Source organism: Cavia porcellus, unplaced genomic scaffold (genome assembly GCF_034190915.1).
Source record: "Cavia porcellus strain 051 isolate PalLab524CR breed Dunkin Hartley unplaced genomic scaffold, mCavPor4.1 scaffold_8, whole genome shotgun sequence".
Taxonomy (NCBI): domain Eukaryota; kingdom Metazoa; phylum Chordata; class Mammalia; order Rodentia; family Caviidae; genus Cavia; species Cavia porcellus.
Window position 1 is genome coordinate 2,698,572 of NW_026947491.1, and position 22,263 is coordinate 2,720,834.

General features: G+C 35.3%; 1 protein-coding gene and 1 non-coding gene across 9 annotated transcripts in view; one reads left to right on the top strand and one right to left on the bottom strand.

Annotated features, from left to right (window-relative positions):
• The window catches only part of Tcf12 (transcription factor 12), a 338,120-nt gene that overhangs the window by 91,846 nt on the left and 224,011 nt on the right, over positions 1-22,263 (top strand). The window lies entirely within an intron of this gene.
• LOC111753394 (U6 spliceosomal RNA) lies at positions 8,685-8,789 on the bottom strand. Its single transcript, XR_002788191.2, has one exon. It is a non-coding gene; the product is annotated as a U6 spliceosomal RNA (small nuclear RNA).

Sequence of the window (22,263 nt, forward strand, 5' to 3'; positions counted from 1 at the left end):
TTGTGTGTTACCAAGACATGCTCCACTACCCCTTCTGCATTAACCAACCACATGTTCTTATTTATTAACATTGACAGATACTTTCAGCTTGGGCATTTGCTTGTTTTAGGAGTGGGTGTGGTTAAGACTGGCTGTGTAGTTCAGGCTAGCTTTGAATTCAGTGATCCTCTTGCTTCTGCTCAGGTATTTACCAAGAATCTTGACGGCTTTCTATCAGTTCTGAAGCATTTTACAATTTCAAGCACTTCTAAGAGAAGTGATTATGTTTTTGAGAACCAACAAAGAGAGTGGACTTGAAAGTGTTGTCTTGTATGATTAATTCTTCTAACTTTGCTGTATGAAATGTTAGAGATACCTATATGAAATGATATTTTTACTGACAGGCTGTCTGAATCATTTTTTGTTTGCATTTTGCAGTGACATTTCCAGAAAGTTCTTCCTGCTTAAGTGAGGCCATAAAAGGAATACTTTTCAGAATTTTAAACAATTTTCTGAATTTTAATTTGTTTAGAGGAAGTACATTTGGGAATTTCTATTATAATTACAAATTAAAATGCAAAAATGACAAAAAAGCGTAAGACCTTAGTTAATTTGACATTTAATATACTTAATGTGTTTGATTACTGTTACTTGGGTTCAGCAGGAAGGAAATAGTCCTAGCCTGGATAGTAATGCCAGTAAGTGTATATGCAAATATCTTTAATACATTTTACAACTTGCTGCGTATTTTTTTTTTAAAGAAAATACGTTTGGTTTAATTAGAAATGTTAAAGAAAGAGAGGTGGAGGTTCCTTCATTCCATAGTACTGTTTCTTTAGCTCCTAGAATGCACAGCTAGAACCTGCTGCAGGTGTTTTAATACCTGTGTGCTCTGTAGACATGTGATCTTTGGAGGTTAGTACAGGTTTGGCTCCATAAGGAATCAGAGGTGGAGCTCAGCGTGCAGTGTGTTCATGAGTGCTCTTGAGGTCAGCATCTCTGAAATCAAAGGAGGAAGCAGGGGAGGGTAGAGGGAAGAGATGAGCTGTAGTTCAAGCCCAGTGACGTCCTTGATTAATCCTGCTGTGAATTTGGAAGCGAGGAAGACTCTTCTGAATTGTCCTTGTGTTGGACTAATAAGATTTTAGGCCTTCCTTGACCCTTCAGTGGATGTCAGATGAATCCCGAAGGACATAATCTTGGGGACAGCTGACCAAGTGCTCCCAGCCGCTGGAACAATGAGTCACTCTTCAGGAAAATTAGATGTCATATCACAGTGTGTGCCATACGAATATTCTATTGAATCTGGTTTGCTTTCTTTGTTTCCCATGGGCCTCTGTGATATTATTTCCCTTTTTGTTGTCCTACTCTGCACAAGGGTAGAATGCTAGGTTTAATTAATTGCCTTAAAGATTTGGGAGTCTCTGAGAATAACTACTTTTAGAAAAAACTCTGAGATCATACAAAGTGGCATAGATCTTTTCTTTTTGGGGGTATACCCATATAATATGAACAACTTCAACAAGAAGAATAGTTTTCCTCCTCAACATTTTCATACACATGATCTCTGCTGTGGTTATTGTAATACATTTAAACAATTGAGGGTATAGTAAGAGGCAATACAAAAGTTAATATCTAGTTTCAAATTTTCATGTTTTCGGTTATCTATTATGTCTGCTGTAATCCAGGCAAAGTATACAGACTAGGGCAAAATACAGTTTTGTAGCAGCAGAGTGGCTCCACAACCATGATTGCCAACCATCTGAGGCATTTCTAAAATTGCATGATTTTTCAAGAACCAAACTTGAAATAACTGAAATTCTAGGTTCCTTCTATAGGGTAGAGAAGCTGTCATGCTATTTTATTTTATTTTATTTTAGTACCAGTGATTGAACTTTAGTACCAGTGATTGACTACATGGTGGCAAAGCAGGCACTTATGCCGCTGAGCTAAATCCCAGCCCACTATTTTATTTTTTTACTCTAAAGGAACTTCCACATATTTAAGGTGACATCTGACTTTTAAATTAGTGTATAAGTTTAGTTATGAAAGATACAATTTAGTGTTAGGCATGGATGTTTAAAAATAATGTTGTGCTTTTAAATGTATCCAGCGGAATCTCAAATCCTTGGTAATTTGATGTCTGCCACCATCTCTTTAGAGATACAGATGCAAAGTGCTGTTCTCTAGCACTCAGTGTTTCTGTGTGAGATGTCACACTGTATTCCAGACTCACTGCTTACTGTCTTCCAGTTAAGGGATCACCTTGTGGAGATTGGTGTTCCTGCTTGTTTTTTGGCTGGTTGGCCACACTGGACATTTGACCTACTCTTGGAGCTACTGGCAATGCAGCACTGGCAGTGCATCACTGAGGGTTTTTGAGGTTATGATGTTGTTCTAGTTCCATCGGCTACTAGCCCACACTTTTCAGCCTTTGAAACTAACCTGTGTCGTGTCTTAATTTTGTAGGACTGTTTGTGTTGTGATGATGGTATTGCTGTGATTCCAAAAACCACTCACTCACTGGCTGATACGGAATTCAGTGGGGTCTCCATGTTCTCTGCCATCCATAGGAATGCACTATTATTGAGTGTTGGAATGGTCATAAAATTAATCTTCGAACATTTTTGTCACCAAAATGTTCACATCCTCTCAGATACTTCCTGATTAAGTATCAGAATGGAAGATGCAGTGGATTACATGGATACATTTTGAAAGTTTCTGAGATGGTGCATTCCTGCAATTCCAGTGCTTAGAAGGCTGAGGCAGGAGGGTCACTGCATGTTCAAGGCCAGCCTGGGCTGTATAGTGAAACCCTGTCTTACAAAAGTTACTGGGCATGGTATTCATTGCTTCCCACTTACTCTCTTCCAAGTAGTGCTTGCCCCAGACCAGTGTGGTTGGGTGTACCCTCCAGGTGGCAGTCTATGTAAAGGAATTTTAGGGAATTAAAATTTAATTCTGGTTCAGTCACCATTAAAATTTAATTCTGGTTCAGTTCCTTTGCTTGGATGATATATTTCAGGGCAAAAGCATAACAACCATTCAATCAAATATACTGATCACAAAATCTCAACAGTGGGTTAGTGTAGAGGGTATAATGGTTCTCTGGGCCATGTATTTTTTAAATGTTGTAGTTTCTTTTTTATGTGACACAGATGAAGAGATTGAGTCTGAGAAGGACATTATTGAGCAAAGGGTAGATTTGTAGCTCCTAACATGTGACATACCAATTCCTCCTGGCTGTTAGCAAGGGGACATCTTGGAGGAAGGAGACGGACAATATCAACGTTTGTCTTTAGGGGGGCCCCCGAATACCAGATTTTCCTAGAGAAAGAATAGTAGTTTGTGAAGTTCTCCCAAACCATTGTATCTTAGCTTATGACTGGTCAGGCTTCCTTTCCTGTGAACCCACTAAGTGTGCAGACATCTTTCCATGGCATGTCAGGGTAAGGGGAACTGACACACATATGCTGATGTCCATGTTGCTTGCTGGGCTCTGACTAATAAAGTCATCTGTCTCTGACTCAGGTGTCTCATGTCTTCTGTCTTCATCTTCGAAAGGGTGACAACCTATCTTGTGAGGTAGCAAATGGGTCATTCTTCAAATCTTCATAGTACGCAGTCTTGACACTAAGGTTGTGGATGCTATAACTCTAGAGTGTCTATTTCCGGGGGGTTCCACGGAAAAGGATGTCTTTGAGCATCAATAAAAATGTGAAACCCATACTTAGCCCTCCGTTTCTACAGTTTTCATTGTTTGGTTACCTATAGTTAACAGAAATCCAGATATATTAAAATGGTAAGTTCCATAAACAAACCGTAAGTTTTGAATAACTTTCATTATGGTATATTATTAAAATTGTCCTATTTTATTATTGTCATTGTTGCTAATTTCTACTGTGCCTAATACATAAACATTATTCCAAACTGTTTAGTACTATCCATGGTTTCAGGCATCCACAGAATATCTCCGTAGATACAGGAGGCCCTATATCTTCAGCCTAGCAAGGCCATTTAATGTTTATTATCTCTAGAACAAGAGTATTTGTATTGCCCTTGAGCAGTATGTTACTTACTCCTTTTTGTAAATAAATTTTTATTGTAAATATAGCCACACATTTATATTTTGCTTTTCTATTGCTGATTTTGTACTTGATGGCAGAGTTGGGTAATGCCCTCTTCCCAAGAACTAAGTAATATGACTTACTTTCATTTTAAACTTTTATTTATGATTGATGCATTATACTTGTGTCTATTTTGAGGGGATATCTTGATGTCTCAGAGTATGTATACATTGTATGATAATCCAGTCAGGGTAATTAGCATATTCACCACACTAAATAGTTATCATTTCTTTGGATGAGAACATTCAGAAACCTCTCTTCAAGCTGTTTTGAAGCAGTGCACTATAAGGCAGAGTTGGGTATGCACCAGAGACCATGTTACCTGCAAAGCCAACAATAATATTTTCCTTTAAACAAAGTGTTCATAGGCATTGCTTTACTTTAGCCCAATATTGTTTCCTTAAGATATATTTGCAAATATGTGTCAATACAGAGATACTTACTGCAGTGTTGTTGGTAATAATGACAACAAAAAACAACTAAAATACTGAAAACAAACTGAGGAAATAAGTCTAGATTTTTTTTTTTTTCCCGAACATTGTCTGTTGTGGAATAAAAACTGGTGGTCAATTTAACACCAGCTCAGTTACATTGGCATGGTACTGAGTGTAGATGGCCTGCCTGAGGGAAGTTGCTTGCATAAAAGGAGACACAGAGAGGAAGAGAGGGGCATTGTGGGTTCTTTTAAGTGTTGTTTGGGGTTGTTGGTTCTTGTGGTGGAACTTATGGTGGTTAGCTTTCCCGATGTGAATTTGGCCATTATTGTAGGGAGAGCTTGGTACTTTGTCACTGAGGATGGCTGTGATACACTTTGGAGGAGATCTGGTCCTTACTTTGAGCATCGCTTCTTGGCTTTGGAGGGGAAGATGAGTACTGTTTAATCTTAAGGAGAAGTTTGTCATGCTGGCTTCCTGGTCTGTATTCAACTGTTCTTTTTGTCAGAGAACCTCAGGACCTCGATGTCGCTGAGGATGGCTGTGGTACTTTTTGGGGGAGCCCTGGTATTTATTTTGAGTGTTGCTTCCTTGCTCTAGTGTAGAACCCTCAGTCTGCTGGTGCAGACTTTGTAGCTTCTACTGCTGACCTTTGGACCTTCCCAGTGTAGATTCGTAAAACAGACTCTCATGAGTCCTTGTCAAGGGCTCTAGACCTCCAGTTAGACTCGTGGGAGTCATTTTCATGGGCTTAGATTTTTAGCTGGACTCATGCAGGACATTGCTGTGGGATCCAGGCCCTCTGGTGGATTTTTCTAGATCTTTAGTGGGGTGGACAGATTTCCTGCACTTTCTATTTAATTCTGTGTCCTGTATGTAATTGTTCTCCTTGCAACACCTGACTAACATTTCCTTAAGTTTTCAGAAGTTACTGTTTGGACTGAATTCCTCTTGATTAGATTGAGATAGCATTATATACTTGGACTGAAGTATACAGAAAACACAGTCTTCTACACCTAATTTTAGTGGAAAAGACCTCTCGATAGGCAAAGGACCAGTTAATTCAGCTAGCCTCTCTATATCCAAAGCTCTTTAGTGAGTACATTCAGTAAAGGGTTCAAATATAGTTACAATTTTGCATTTTACCTTAATCTTGAAAGGCCATTAAAAAGATACCCATTAGAAAAGCAAAAAAAAAAGCATATCAAAGGATAGAGATTGAAATAGCAGTAGCATAGGTGTTGCTTTTGATGTTGATGAACTGGGGAAACCCTCTGTGTGCTGAGATGTGAGGTTAAAAACTTTGAATATATGCAGTGTTTTTAATAAATGCAGGCTTAGAATTAAAATTGATTTCAGTAAGGAAGTCTAGACTAAAATTGAGAATTTGGTTGCCTAGTAATAAGGAATTGATAGGTTGATAGGAATTTGAGTTTTAGTAATTAAGGAGGAAGTAGGTAGAATTCTAATATAATGATAGCTAGCTCAGATCAAGATGCAGTGGTTTAGAAGGCAGCATTGAAAGAGTTTCAGAATTATTTTGGGCACTGCTTCCAGAGTACTGCTGGGGGTGGGGGTGGGGGTGGGGAGAGAAAAGCTTGCTGTGCTATCTTTTAGTATAAATGTAATGAGTATGTGTTTTGAATTGTCTTGTACCTTTCGACAAAGGAATTAAACTTTCTAAGAAATTTACAGTGTATTTAATTATGCGACAGCTTCACATACAAGAAGAGTATGTGAGATAGGGATTGCTCCTGAATAATTTAGGCCATGTGTGCTGCACTTATATGGTCAGTATTAACAGATGTGGTCAGGCAGTTGGTAGATAGCCTGCTGACAAATGGGGTAGGAGCAGAGGCAAATGTAGTAAACTTCTCTAGAGGTCCTTCCATAGAAGATTCAGTGGTCATGATCCTTGTATTCGTATTTGTTAAAATGCAGAGCTGATGAAGCAGGATTTTACATGACAAAGTTTGACATTGTTGGTAGGGATATCTCTTTAAAAGAGTACTTTTTTCCCTGTTTGGAAAAAATGTCCAGTAGTGAGAGAGATACCTGTTATTTTGTAACTTGTTGCCTGACTTCCACATATTTTTCTACAAACATTAAATTTTCTAAGTGTTCAAGCCACCTAAAAGTAGACAAACAATATAGAGAACCATTTAGTTCTATCTAAAACTAATTTAAGCAGTGGGGAAATAAGATCACTGGGGAAATGTGTTTTAACTAAATAGATATATTGTTTAAGTGGTTTATTTTTCTATATAGAAAGTTAAGTAAGTGTGTTATTTCAGGTGGCAGATGTGGAAGACTTTTGGGACTGTGTGTAGGTGGAACAATGCTAAGCTTTCTTCTGGTTAATCAGGGAAGACTTCATGGAAGAGGATGAGTAAGTGGATAAGAAGTTGAATGTGGCTTGAATATGTCAAGGATCCTTGATCCTTAATCCTTGAATATGTCAAGGATTTCATTTTTAAAAAACTTGTGAACTAATTTCAAACTAAAGAGGACCAGTGTATGATTTTTGAAATCAAGCAAAACTTAATTTTTTTATCATATGAGGTAGGTGGAGGGGATAACACACATGACCTGTATTGTGTTAACTTCATGTTTAGTTATTTCCCTTCTGTGTTCCCCTTCAGTTGGATCAAGAGCATCTTGAGAGAGGATTATCTTTTCTGCTTCTTTGATGACCTCTATAGACCAGAATGGCAAGACTTATGTTAACAACAGTCTCTGTTTAAAAAAAGGGAGAGAAATTAACTTTCACATATGGAATGCGTGAGATTTGTACTTATATTGGGGCAAACGTATTTTTAAAAGGAGAGCTTGGCATAAAGAACTGGGCGGAAAGAACCTTGATGGTATTTCTAGCCTGGATGACCAACCTGAGGTGAGTCTGTAATGGTGAAATAAGCAGGAGACTGGTGGGGGACAGGAAACTCTGACTTCAGAAGTAGCTTAAAGTACGTGTGGGGCCAGGTTTCTCTCAGACATAACAACTGCTGCTCAGGGTGAGACCAAGACCTCAGAATTTGTAACAGAAAAGCAGGCTATGTAGGACAGGAACAAATTTTTAAGGTTTTATATGAAAATATCTATGAGTTGTAACACATATGAGCTCCAACATTTAGTATAGTATATTTATTTTGACCTATGTTGGTAGGAACTGTGATTCTGCATAATTATAGACTTGTAGCAGTCTTTGCAATAAATGTTTCTTAGATTCTTTTCATGCCGTGTGGCTCGTAGAAGGAAATAATATCCTGATTTGAAAGAACAGGCTACTATTTCTGGCTCACACAAGTGGGGATGGAATAATGTGTACAGAGCCAGGTTGATTTTATTTTTCTCTTGTAGGGTATTGAGCCTTTAAAAATTTGTTTTTGTTGCCATACAGAAAAGTTAAGTGGGATTTTATGAGAATAATGCCAGATAACATTCCCAATTTTTATCCCAAGCAGCTTATTTGAACAAGATTGATTTTTTTTTTTTTAATAGCGAGAGATTCTTTTTAGGAATGTTAGATGTTTAAGGTTTTTCCACTCAATATTTAACCTTGTGTATTTAGCACCTAATATGTGTCTCATACTTTGAGGCACTTTATACCTATTGTTTCATTTACTCTTACGGAACTTTAAAAGAAGGTTAGTATTAGTTCCATTTTTAAAGGTAAGGCCACTGAAGTTTTTACTAACTAGATTTAATCCTCTATATTCCCTGAAAAATGTACTAATTGATGATCTAGGCTCTTGGTCACATACATCTGGTCAGTCATATTGAAGTACTCTTTGCATATTTTTACTTCAACTGTGTAAATTGTACTCCTAGCAAAAGTCAAATGTATTTGTTCTCAGATATCTTAATTATTTAAAATTAATCTGATTCACAAAGAAGGCTAAGTTCAGTGTTTGGAAAGACAATGACAGGAGTTATAATACTTGATAACAGATTAGGTGTAAAGAGGTGTTAATAAACTTGAGAGAAAGCAAATCTGGAATATTCTGAATGTATTTCTTTGCAAATGTATTCATGTCATTTTGCTGTACATTGCAGAAACAAGCTAAGTACTAGAGAAAGCATTAGTAACACGACTGGCAAAAAAGCATGGAAAAAATCAGAGGATTGTATTTTAAAAAGACTTTTTAGTATGGACTGCTTCACAAATTTGTGTGTCACCCTTGTGCTGGGGCCATACTAATTTTCTCTGCGTGATTTCAGTGTTAGTTGATGTCCTGCTGAAGTGAGCCCCTCCAAGAAAACTTGGTTCCAAGTTGGAGTTAAATGTACAGGAAGGCACCAGCAAGGGACCTGAAGATTAAAATGTTGCTTTACTATAATGATGTTGTCACTGGAGCTTAGAGCTGCTGTAGCCTCAGTGGTCTACCAACACAGGACGAAGGAATAGTCCAATTGCTAGCGTGGTCACTTTTTTATTATGTTAGCTTGGCATGTTCAAGAACCATGTACACTAGTCAGAAAATGTTTTTATTATGGGAGAAGGTGTGCAGGAAAATGTTAGAGTTCTTCCAGATAGAAGGCTGAGGTTAGGCAGAGTTAATTCTTACATAAAGGCAGTGGGTGATACTTTGATTTTTAAAATACTACACGTAATATGTGACCCATTCACCATATCTTGACTTTACTTTACTTTTGATGTTATGAATATAGGTTCCTATTTTACGTAAGATATATATAATTATTTGCTAAACTTTCATATTCGTTAAAAAAGAACAGAACCTAAATTCAGATTTTATTTTATCTGATGTATAAGCCATATCCATTTCACTTAAATTGTATCTGGGGAGATTGCTTTGAGGCATCTTCCTGCTTCCTTTTTCAGATGTCTGTCGTACTTGAATTTTCCCTAAAGGCCTTTGACTACAGGTCCTACTTTGTTTCAGCCAGGAGAATAATTTTCAAACTGAAATGTTTGTTTCAAACGTCATAGGATGGAATTAAGACCTAGAAAAAGTGATAAAGAAAATTGCCATCCAGCAGCTTTAAATACTTAAAGTACATCTTCTGTAGACCTGAGCAAGTTTTTTTTTTTTTTTTGGAGAAGTTACACATAGCTCCTCATACTTACAGAATTTTTTTTTTTTTATTTAAGAGGAAAAAGAGAAAAACACAAAACAAACCAAAGCGGCGTAAGGGTACACGCAATACAGAACTACAAAACAAAACAAAACAAAACAAAACAAAAAACCATAACAGTAAGAAATTACCTGCTAGTAGATTACACACTATTTTCTTGAAAATAGTTCCTCAAATCACAGTATCAAAGAACACAAGGTGGACATTCAAACAGGGAGACTGCAAACAGCTGTGTTCAATGTTCCAAAAACATTGATAAAGTCAGCTATTTAACACCCCCAAACACACTTGCTGTTATATCCGTTAGAGCTCTTTTTCTTTTTTTTTTTTTTTCCCTCTCTTTTTTACAACAAAATTTACACATCTTGAATTTTATTACTCCTTAGTGCTTATTAACTTACAGAATTTTTGTTTAAAAAAAAACCATATGTATATTGATTTTCAAAAGTTCTCATTGTAAAAATATGAATCACTAGTGTGATGGAGCATAAAGTAAGTTGATGAAGTCATAAACTATGTTAATAGAAATGTGATGTCAGAGTCATAAATGCAGCGGTCCTTTTGTAACCTAGCTGGGTTGGTAAATTCATTTTTATGGTTTTAAGAGGGTCACTCATCAACTGTATTGTCTAGGGTTTGACCATATTTAGGATTTGATCTACTGAAACTGGGCTCGTAGAAGGAAGGAGTAGTTAGAAATTGGAGATGGAAAGTCTATGGCTGAATGGAAATCATATTCTCCAGATTTAATGAATGCTATCATGTAAAAAAAGGATGTGTGTATGTATATAATAATATATTTTAAGGATGTATGTTTTTCTGGTATTCCTTTGGAAAACAGGAATTTTATAAGGTAAGTGTTTGTGTATGATATAGAATCGGATAAAACCTGGGCTTTGTTGTATCTCTCAAACCCTGCTATTATAACTTGAAAACAGTCATAAAGAGAGTGTGATAAACAAATGTGCTTGACTTTATACTAACAAAACTGTGTTGGTAAAAAACAGATAATAATTTGGATTTCATCCACAGGTAATTCTGTAGTATTCCAATTTCTGCTGTAAAAGAGTAGTTTTTATCTTAAGAGAAAGCTAAAAGATGAAGCGTTTTAGTAATGGAAAAAGACGTAATTGTCTAGCATGCTGTTGGTAACATTTTCGAATTAACTAGAAGTGAGTAGTATCATGTAACTCCTAAGATCTCTGCCAACCTTTTCACACCAACCTTTTGTACTTCTTTACTCGTTTGAATATTTTGTTCGGTGAGAAAAGGTCCAAACCAGGAAATATGAATTAAACCTTGCTTTGAATACTGAGTTTTCTTAGTTTGGTTAATTTCAGTTTTATTGAATTTCATGTAGCATTTTATGGTATATAGGTTTGATTGTGTGTATTTCACTGTATGTAATAAAACTATTTCATTACCTCTGTGAGTGCTTCCACATATTATAAAATGTACATAAGTATGTAATTTACTTATTTGTGAGATGTTTTGATAGTTGTAGACATATACATACACATGCCATGCCCTAGATAGAGAAATGTCCATCACTCCTGAAAGTTTCTCCATATCCCTGCACCTGTCTCTTGGAACCACTCCTCTGATTTGTATCGCTGTGAATTAATTTTAGTCTGTCCAGGAAGAAACTTCATATTACGGGAATTTTACAGGATCAACTCTTGTATCTGGCTTCTTTGACTCAGTGTTTTGAGATTGATCCAAGTCATTCCATGTATCAGTGATCAGTTTATTTGTCATTTATTGCTGAGTATGTTTTCCATACACCAGTGTTTACTTCTTTCTGTTATGTGCATTTGGATTTTAGGCATTTGTTTTTTCCTTTGGCTATTCTGAATAAAGCTGTTGGAGCTTTCTTTATAAATCCATTTTGGAGGCATATATCATTTTTGTTGAGTAAATACATAGGTTTGAAATTACTAGGAGATATTATAAGTGTGTGGTGAACATTACATTTCCACAAGCAATATGTCAGAGTACTTGGGTCCTGAAATACCCTCAGCATTGGTTTGGCTGTTTGTCTGAGTATGTGGTAATATCTCATCAAATATTTAACCTCCTTTTTAACCAGGACCACCTTTTCTTATACTTACTCACTTAAGTGGTTTTTGTCTTTAAATTAAGCTATCAACTTTCTATTTCATATTTCTGGATGTAAAAATCTTGGTCAGGTATATGTGTTAATAAATATTTTATCGCAGCATACATTTTAATTTTCATGAGATTATAGTAAGATTTTTTGTTTTGTGTTTTGATTGACCCCTTCCCTGTCTTGTCTAAAAACATGTCTGTACTCTGAAGTTGTGAAATTATTTTCTGTTGTTTTGTGGAGAAATTTTATAATTTTAGATTTTACATTTAATTCTGAAACATATAAAGTAATTTTGAAGTTGAGATAATTGTTAGAAGGTTGTTTTGTTTTTGGTACTGAGGATTGAATTCAGGATCTTCACACTAAGTCACCCTCCCATTCATTCATTCGTTCGTTCATTCATTTGAGACAGAGTCATGCTAAGTTGTTCAGGGCTACAACCTGTGATCATCCTGCCTCAGCTTTGCACAGTGCTGGATTACATGTATGTAGTACCATGGGCTGCTGAAACTTTTTTCTTCTTGTATTTAATAAACATTTTTTTTTTTAAAATAATCACATTCATTGAAATAAATTTAGGCTAGGCAGAAAGAAAAGTACTCACGGCTTCTCCTCTTATTCCTCCTCCTCCATCTCCTTTTCTTCCTCTTTTTCCTGTGTATTTAGTGATAATCATATTGAAAATATAACTTAATAGCACTTTGACAATTGCATATTTATATGTAAGATCCACTTTATAGATTTTTTCATTAGCGTATGGTATAGTAGTCACAATGTGCATGGTTCAAGTGAATTACATGCTTGAACCGGGGGCAGTGTAAGTGGCCAGTGTGCTGTACACTGCTTTGGACTGTCTGACTTCCCTGGTCTAGCCAGTTGCCTGATCTCTTGAGGTGAGGTGAGATGACAGCTACTGATTTGTCTCTCATTCTGTTCAGGATCTTGACACAGCTACTTATTTGCCTTTTATTGTTTTTTAATCATTGATTATTTCTACAGTGTATTAGACTTTGCTTTTAGACTTAAGTGGAACATTACTGTTATTTCTATTCACGAAACAACATGGAAATACTTCCATGAAGTCTTAGAAATTAGATGCTCTTAGCTCCCTATTTTTTTTTTTTTTTTTTTTTACTTACTGCCTTTATTTTTAAATGTTGTAAGCTGCTCCTGTCAAGTAATTGCTAAGGCCCTTATGAGAATGTATGGACCCACTCTCTTCTCTCTGCAGTTGGCTAAAAGTACTTATTGATAATGTTGCTGTCATCCTTGCAGCCAATAATTTGATAAAAAGGTTATTTGTCTTGAGATATTTGGGAACAAACAAATTTTTTTCTGAGTCTTTCTGACCAAGCTTCTCACCATAGTTGGATATTAGAGACTATCATTAATCTAATGGTCAAATTGTATCACTGAGGATTTAGAAATGAGGAAATACAGTGTTTCTACTTATTAAAAGGCACTGGTTATATTCTTTGGTTCTGACTGATATAGAATAAACATGCTATCACCCTTTCTTTATAATAGAAAAGACAAGAAAAGAAGACAGAATATATGGTAACTAGCTGCAGGCAATTTGGAGAACATTCAATTTCAGAACACCTGCAGATCTCCAGAACAAACACCATGGCCTATCAGTGTAGCCAGAAACCTGAGCATGAGTGCTGTAATGTAAACTTAGCGAGATCCAGAAGCCTTAAGAGTTTAAGCATGGTGATGAGTAAGGAAGACTGAGGCTCAGGTAGAGTTAATTGTCTAGTGTCTTCCTCCACCACGGTTCTGCCTCTATTTTCTCACAATCCATTTTCTAGTGTGATAGTAAATACATAAACTGGCAATGTCCACATAGTATGTTGGAGCCAAAACTCTGAGGGAGGAGAATCTTTCTGACTGAGTTGTGCTTTCAAGAAGCAGAACCAAACTCCTTTTTTTTTCCTTCAAGGAAGAAAGGTTTATTTGGCTCATAGTTTGTAGAGGCTTCAGTCCATTGTGGGTTGGCTCCAGGGCAGAGTGGCTTGGCAAGAGAGATGTTTTAGAGGAGAAAAAGTTTAAGGCTTGGCAGTGAGGAAGCTGCAGCCCCATTTTTTCTTTTAAAGCTATCTATGGTGGTGTGATGGTACACACCGGTACCTCAGCATTCAGGAGCCTGATGAGACAGGAGGTTCACTGTGAGGCTAGCCTGGGCTACATAGTTCAAGACCAGCCTGAACTATGTAATGAGACTCTGACACAAGCAAACAGACAAATTAACAAATCCCTTTTTGGCACTAGGCAAAAACAGATGTAGAAATGGACTGTTAATGGTTACAGGAAAGAAAGGGTATCCTTAGGACATTAGAAAAAAGAGAAAGGAGCTTGAAAAAGAGAGCCGATCGGGTTGTATATAAACACTGGGTTTATGAATCTGATCTTAATCAACATACCAAAGTCTGAGATACTGAATAGGCCTCCATTCAGATAGTATGGTGCTGCCACTGAATAACATTGCAAAGACTTTGAAATCTGAATTGAAATTGGGGTTAAAATCTACAGAAGGTATTTTGAAACCTGGAACCTGCAACCTAAATCTTACGAGGAGAGTTGCTTACTAAAGCAAAAATAAAACTTTGCTACATAGATTTAAGACTTTTTGTTTTATAACACTATTAAAAATGAAATGACACAATAAAAATTAGTTGGTTTGCAAAGTCACAAGTAACTCACATTGGAAAATGTAGTTACAGGTACCTGTGATGGGATAATAATGTTATTGAAATTACCTGACAAAGATTTTAAACCCACTATTATAGAAATGATTGAACAAGCAATTGAAAATACTCTCACAACAAATATTAGGCTAATAGTGTCAGCAAAAAATAAAAGGCAATGAGGAAAGAAAGAAAATTTGCAACTGAAAAATATAATAAATATAGTAAAACTCACCATATGGACTCACTAACAACATAAAGATGAAAGAAGATTCAGTGAATTTGAAGATGGGGTACTAAAAATTTTCCAGACTCTATGATAAAGTGAGTCAAAGCTGCTTTCATATCATGATATCTAGAAGGTCAAGAGAAATAATGGGATATGGGAAAGCTTTTTGAAGAAATAATAGCTAAAAATTGTGATTATGTTAAAATTCACAGGACTGTATACTAAAAAGGTTATACTATCTGAAATTTTAAAAAATAAAATATTTAACATGCCAAATGGTACTGTATTGGAATTTTTGCTTTATAGTAGTGAGCCCTAAATATCTTCAATCTTGAGAATTGTTGGTTTTACAGTTAGTGATGGGGAACATTGTAGTCTTTTCCTTCAGTATTACATGCTGAATGAGTAATTTGGTATGAATAATGGTGGCAAGATACAGTATTTAGTTGGTCTTTTTTTTTTTTTTTGTCTGAACAGTTCTGAGTATGTACAACAGTTTGTCTTACTTTTTAAGCTGCAGAAACTTCCATGCTTGTAAAGGATTACAGACATATGAACAGCCCTAAGAAAGTAGATTCTTTTTATGCTTATAGAATTTTATGATACGTAATAGAAATTGGCAGCTTTGCTTAATCCTAAAAATGTGTCATTAATCACATTTAAATATAGAGTGGCAAAAATTACATATTTTTGCTTAATTTTATAAGGTAATGTAACAGGAAAAGTAAAAATGTTTTATCAAATTTAGTCAGTGCACGAATAGTTTGGTTGAAATAACACTTGCCTGAATGGTACTTGGGATAGTAAGTAAACAAATGTGTTGTGACGTAGTGGTAAACTGTTGTGCTTAATTAAAGACCCCTAATTTTGTAGCTCTGTAGACATGGCAGGGAGTGTATAATAATCTCACAAGGAAACAAAGCCCAGTGTAGTTATGAGAAGGAAAAGATAGGTGGTTTAGTAAGGAAAGTAGTGAACTGACACACTAATGTTTGCTTGGAGCTGTTTATCCTACAGAGTTAGTGATGTGTATGCTGCTGCTGCTAAAACTCAGTGATAAAGTTTACTGAGACACTTTGAATCATTGGTTATTTTGATTCGTTACTAACACTACTTTTAAGCAAATGGCTGCTCTTTATTTTGAATCACTTAGATAATGAATATTGAAACTGATCACATTTTAATATTTCACTTGAGTGTGTAGCTCCCTTTCCCTTTTCCATTTTATTGCTGAGGTTGAGTAAACCATTATGTGAAGAAGAAAAGAATCTTCAGTTTTTTGCTTTTCTTATTTGGTGGCCTTGTTTTCTTTTTCTTTGCCATGTTTGCTGTAGTTGATCATTTCTTGATTGAGCAGCAAGAGCTCACTTTATCAAGTTGGTTGAAGTTCAGCTCAGTAAAATGTTGCTCTTCTCAAACTGATTTTAGTATTGGGAGAGTCAGAAAAAAATATTGCATGTTCAACTTTTTTCATTATGGTTGTGAATACATATGTAACTTGACAAATAACTCATTTCAATAGAGTATATTTTATAAGGATACATATCAGTACTGTACATGGGTTTATAAGGAATATAAAATCCAGAAAATCTTTTCTTGTATGTATATTTTTTATTTCATACTCACTATACAGGGAATTTAATATTGTATTCTGTTTAACTGAATTTAAATGACTTTCTCAAAACCATAGAATTGATAAGCAGTGGAATAGTGAATTAAATCCAGAGCTAGAACACTGACTTCCAGATCAGTGTTGTTTTCATTTCACAATACTGCCTTTAACAAAAAACAGAGAGAAGCAGTTTTCCAGCAGTCTTACTGTGGCTTTGATTTGTATTCTGTGGTAGTTAATAATGATACTGGACATCTTCTCACGTATCTATTGGCTTATTTGTGTATTTTTAGATATTTTTTCATATCATTTGCTCAGTTTTAAATTTTGTTGTTGTTACTGTGTTATAGTGGTTTATAAAATAATCTAGGTACATGTTTCCTTATGTTGATTCTGTAGATTGTCTTTTTCGTTTTTTAATTTTCATAATGTCCAGTGTAGTTATTTGTCTTTTGTTTTTGGTGTTGTATCTCAGAGACTTAAATGAAGCAGAGAGAAGAGAGCAGTCTGTCCTATTTGGTTTTCTTTGTAGTGAGTCCAGGATTGGGGCAGCCAGTCCACTAGTATGTTGGGTTGATGTGTACAGTTCAAAAAATAGGAAAGGTTGATTTTTCTTCCCTGGACAGAGAAGTACAAAAAACTTTCTGAGATCATTTTCTTAAATTGATGTTTGTGAGGTGATAACATGTAAAGCAATAAAATCAGAGTAGCTTAGAAAATTACTTTCTTGCAGGTTTAAAAAATAGTGTTAAGGTACAAGATGAAGTGAGAGGGCACTAGAAGAATCTAGAGACTCAATGAGAATGGATAGAGGAATGTGAGTCCAATTGAAGAGGACAATTCAGGTAGTTTTCTTCTCATTATGTTGTATCTTAGTGGTAATTTTGACTGCCTTAGTCAGTGCACAAATAGATTGGTTGAAATGATAGTTGCCCAAGTGATATTTTCTGACATCTGACATAGTTGTATTTTAGGCCACTCTCCATTAGTTTTTCCAGTAAATATTGGAGCATAAGATCTCTGAGTATCTTTTCTCTTCCTCTTCCTCTTCCTCTTTCTTTCCTTTCCTAAGAACTTCTATTCTTTATTTGCCAAATGATTTACCAGTTCTTTTACATGATTATTTCTTTCTTCTGAGGAACTTTTCTCCAAAATGTTTTTTATCTCTTTATTATAGAATGAATTTTTAATGCAACAAATTAGCAAATTATTTTGGTCATTAATTTTTTGTTCAGTCTAGATTACAGATTGGATGGTATGCTGTAGATTTGAGTGTAGAGCTTACTTTGACATACATGACGATGTTTCATACTTATAATGTTTGGTTGAAACAAAGGTAAATTGATTTTATTTCATTTTTCTTTACTAGTGAATTCAGAATCCAAAGAAATCTCTTTGGCAAATGCTTAACATGATTGAAATGTCAGGGAACAGATAATGAGGAGTTCTACTATCACTGACTTAATAGGAGCTTGACTCTCCACAAACAGCTTTGTGCCTTTTCTCTCCCCTGGAAGTGATCTAAGAAAGAGCTCAACCTTATTTAGTAGAAGACAAAAATACCTTCCATGTTCTTAATTTGTGGCTGAGGTAGCTCAATGGCAGAACACTTGCCCAGAAAATGGTCTTAATCATATTTCTTATTTTTAAAGAACAGTGAGTTCTCAGATTAGATATAAATATAAAAAGAGTCAAAGTTCATTTGAATTTTCCTAATGATACTGTTGTACCTTAATCAGGGTGAAAAATAAGATTTAGGGTAATTAACTCAAAATAGGACTATCAAGGCTGCTGAGTTTATTCTTGATTATACCTGTATGTTGTTAAAGTTCTTATGATCAGAATCTCTGCTTATGCTTCTGATGTTGAAGATCTAACTCATATAACCTGTTTTTTATTGTTGGTCTATTGCATGATCTACTTATATGAATAATGAGGCTCTCACATTAACACATTCCTCTATCATTTCCACACTTAGGTGAACAATTTGAGACAGGAATTCTTACCTGACATTAACATTTGATAAAACTGAAAATACACTGGAAGATAGATTCAGTACATTGGAAAATAATAGGAAAGTATGTACAGTAGGGACTAAAGGGAAGATGTGCATTTTGGCAGCCTAATAAATGTAACTCTGCTGGCTCTCTGCTTTCTAATTACTCAGCTTCTAATACATTAAAATCAGATATAATCTTTGTGATGGTGAATCTTTTTTTGTGTATGGTTAAGCCCAGTAGTTTTTTCTCTTAGTACTTTTTGTATCTTTGGGAGGAAAAATTAGTTGTCAGTTTGTTTAAGGAAGATGGTTTCCCTGTATTTTTCCCTTATGGCTCCACCTAAGTATAAATTTTATAAATTTTTGCCACAGTGGGAATTAATTGTGGTGATGGAACTTAAGGTATTGTTTCATGCTAATTTTATTATGTGTATATATTGCAGAAGTTAGACAAAGGAACTAAGTTAAACGAAGATCTAGAGCTACTGTCAAACCTACAAATAACAATTGCATAGAGAAAGCAGAATTCAGGGTCTAAAGCCAATAAAATTCAAATGTAAATTTGCTGGTTGACAAGTGTCTTATTAAAATAGGCTTATTTTGGCAACTGCTGGAGTTAAAAATACAAAAGACATTGCTTATACAAAAGCAAAAGTAATTGAAATTTTTTTTGAAAAAATGGTCTTTGGAAATTTATAGTAGCCATTTAGTTTGTATGAAAAATGCTGCCTTTCACTTTTGTTAAATCCACTTATTGTTTACTTAATCCCATTGCTGGTATACTGTCTTTCTTCATATTCATAAAAGTTATTTTGGTTGGCATAAGAAAGACATGACCATTACCTCAAAAGCTCACTGAACACATTTTTTTCTAAGCCATAGTTAGAATCCCTTCTTGATATGTTTGCAGCTTACTTTATGTTGTGAATAAAATTGCATTTTTTGCTGTGTGGCTATGTATTTGATATAATTACAAAAATACATTTTCCTTTGGTTAAAGGGAAAAAATAAAATAAAGTGGCTCTTTAGGTATTGTGGACTGGCCTTACTGATGGTTCACCAGCAGGTCATAGGTGAAGGGAAACAAAAATAATACCTTGGTTCACAAATGCTTCTGTTTGTAAACAGTTTGGTTCTCAAAAATGTTCTATGAAGTTTTCTGTTCACAAATTCCATGTCAGGTGACAAATATAACCGCAGCCATCTTCCTTACACAGACACAAATGCAGCCATCTTCCCCCAAATCATAAAGCAAATTAAGTTTGTGAATGAAGTACCACTCTGAATATAGGTTCCTGGGAAGATAAAGGAATGAAAACAGCATTCAAACAACAACGAAAAGATGCTGAATAAGAGAAATAGGCATCACTTTTTGGTGTATTCAATACACAGTGATTTCACCCTCCATTGGGTGATGTTGCTTACCTATAAATATTTTCGTATGAATGCTTAGATATGAAATACACCTTCTTAATAAAAAGTTCACTATACAGTACAGTGTTTTTGCTATGTGAGTATTACTATATGGCAGATCTCTCGAACTCTGTTATCTTACATGACTGAAACTTACCATCATTGAATCATACCTTCTGATTTTATTCTATATGCTAAGTAGCTACCATTCTACATGCTTCTGTGAGTTTGACTACTTTAACTTAAAGTATGAAATTACGCACTATTTTCCCTTTATGAGTGGCTCATTTTAATTAGCATGGTGTCTTCTGTCATTTCTGTGCTTGCTAATGACAGGATCACCTTCCTCCATTATCTATAAGTTTCATTTTCTGTATGCATTCATCATCCAATGGACTTTTAGGTTAATGGAAAAATGCTCCAGTGAATATAGGTGTGCACATATCTCTTTGATATCCTGATTTCAGTTCTTGGGATAGATGTTCAGAAGTGAGACTGTTGGCCTGGCATAGGATACAAGAAATAAAACTAAGTAAAAATCAAAAATCTAAAATCATATTTTCAGAGAAAAACTGCAACTTCAGAACACAAGCCTGGTTTATTTACTCCCATTCAACAACCTGGGCAAAGTCCCTTTGAGCTGCAAGTAGATCTGCCTTTTGCTTTCACCTGCAAATTGCCTTTTCTTTTAGCTTCCTCTATCCCAAAAATTAGTGGAGACAGCTATCTAAACTGCTGTCTCTGCTAAACTCGGGTGGCTGGCTTGCATTGTAACTTAGCTGACAAAATACACATGGAGATACAACTGCCGGTAAAGGTGTGCCCTACCCCAACTGTATTGTGCCTTATTTCCTTGAGCACCTGCACTTCACTTTTGAGTGCTTCCTATGTTTTCCTCTAATAAATCTTTCTTATGCCTCTTTATACTGATGTGTCCTGAAAAGTGTTTTTCTGCCAGGGGAGTCAGCAAATCTGCATACTTTTTTTTAAAGGTGTGGGATAAATTCCTTCAGCCTCAGGAACTCTCAGACCCAGCTTGTGAGAAAATCATTTGGTAGATCTTTGCTTTTTTCCCTCTCTTCTCCCTGTGGTACCAACTGAGCTGTTATCCCAGCCCCATTTATATATGTATGCATGTAAGTTTTTATGTATTTATATTTTGAAATAGGGTCTCATGAATTTTGCATAATTGAGAAGAAACATTAAAATGAAATAGTATATGAAATATTAATCTAGTATTTATTGAACAATTGCTTTAGGTTTTTCTTATCCCCTCCCTTTCCCTCCTCTCCCCATGTTATCCAGGCTCCCACTTTTGAAATGAAACTGTTTCTTTTTTGTAGTTCTCTCTAGTTTATTCCTCATGTGTTATTTTCAAGTAGTTATATCTTCCCTTTTTATTTAAAACATTGACAGAAAGTTTTTATTAAAAAGCTTAACAGATAAAAGAGAGAAACAAGGTAGAATGGTTTTGTCAGATTGTACACTTTTAAATTGGGAACCAAAAGGTTTTGAATTACATGGGAAAGTAAAAATGATGGGTAACAAGACTTTACTGCATTGTTGATTTATATCATCTTCTGGAAACATGGATGAGTATAGAGTACTTTAGGTCTAAACCATAGTGTGTCATACGGCTCTATGCTCTACTCTTTGAATTTTCTCTTTCCTGTTAAGAATCACCTAGAAATTTTTTAAATGAAGTAAAGTTTAATATTTCCTAAATTGTCATGTTTTTATTATTCCAAAAATGAACAACTTGTTCATCAGGGAACCTCCCCAGCATATGTTCTATTGTTGACTGAGTCATTATAGTCAGAAAGTATTCTAGACTTGTGACTATTTCACTTTACTGTTTTTTTTTTTTTCTTTTTACTTTCCTGGCTCTTATCCTAATTTCGTTTTAATATTAATTTCTATACTTTTTCTGTTTGAAATTATGTACAACTTTTTAAAAATTTTATTTTAATGACCCTTCAAAACAAAAGAGTAAAACCAACCAAAACAAGGCAGTGATAGTGGTACAGAATTTTGAAGCAGGATAATAAGAAGTCAACAATGGTTACCATAATGTATCTTGTTATATTCACAATAGTTGTTCATTCCACCAGACATAGTAAAATCAAACAAAACAGAGCAAAATCAATCAAAACAGAACATTAATAAAATAATACATTGAAATAAAGCAGCGAGATCAATATTGGATTTCAAAAAGAGACAGAAGGAAACCCTCCATGTTTGCTGTGTTGCATACTGTTACCCTGCTAGTAAGTAGATACTCTGCTACTGATCTTAGGCCTGTAGAATCAATCAAACAATACAAGCCTTTAATTGTTTTTATACCTCATTTGCCATCAACTCAGCCTGTCCTTGGAACCAGCTGGTTAGTTACGGGATAGGGCAGTGTTCTTGATTTTTCGCCCCGAGTGCCAGATCCGCTCACTGGGAGAGCAATCTGGCTTCTGTCTTCCTGGGCCTCCTCTTGATTTACATGGCTTACTGGAAGGATGAACTGGCTGCCTGGTGGAGTCCTCCCAGACCTAGCATGGCTTCTGCTGACTCATAGAGGGTGATCT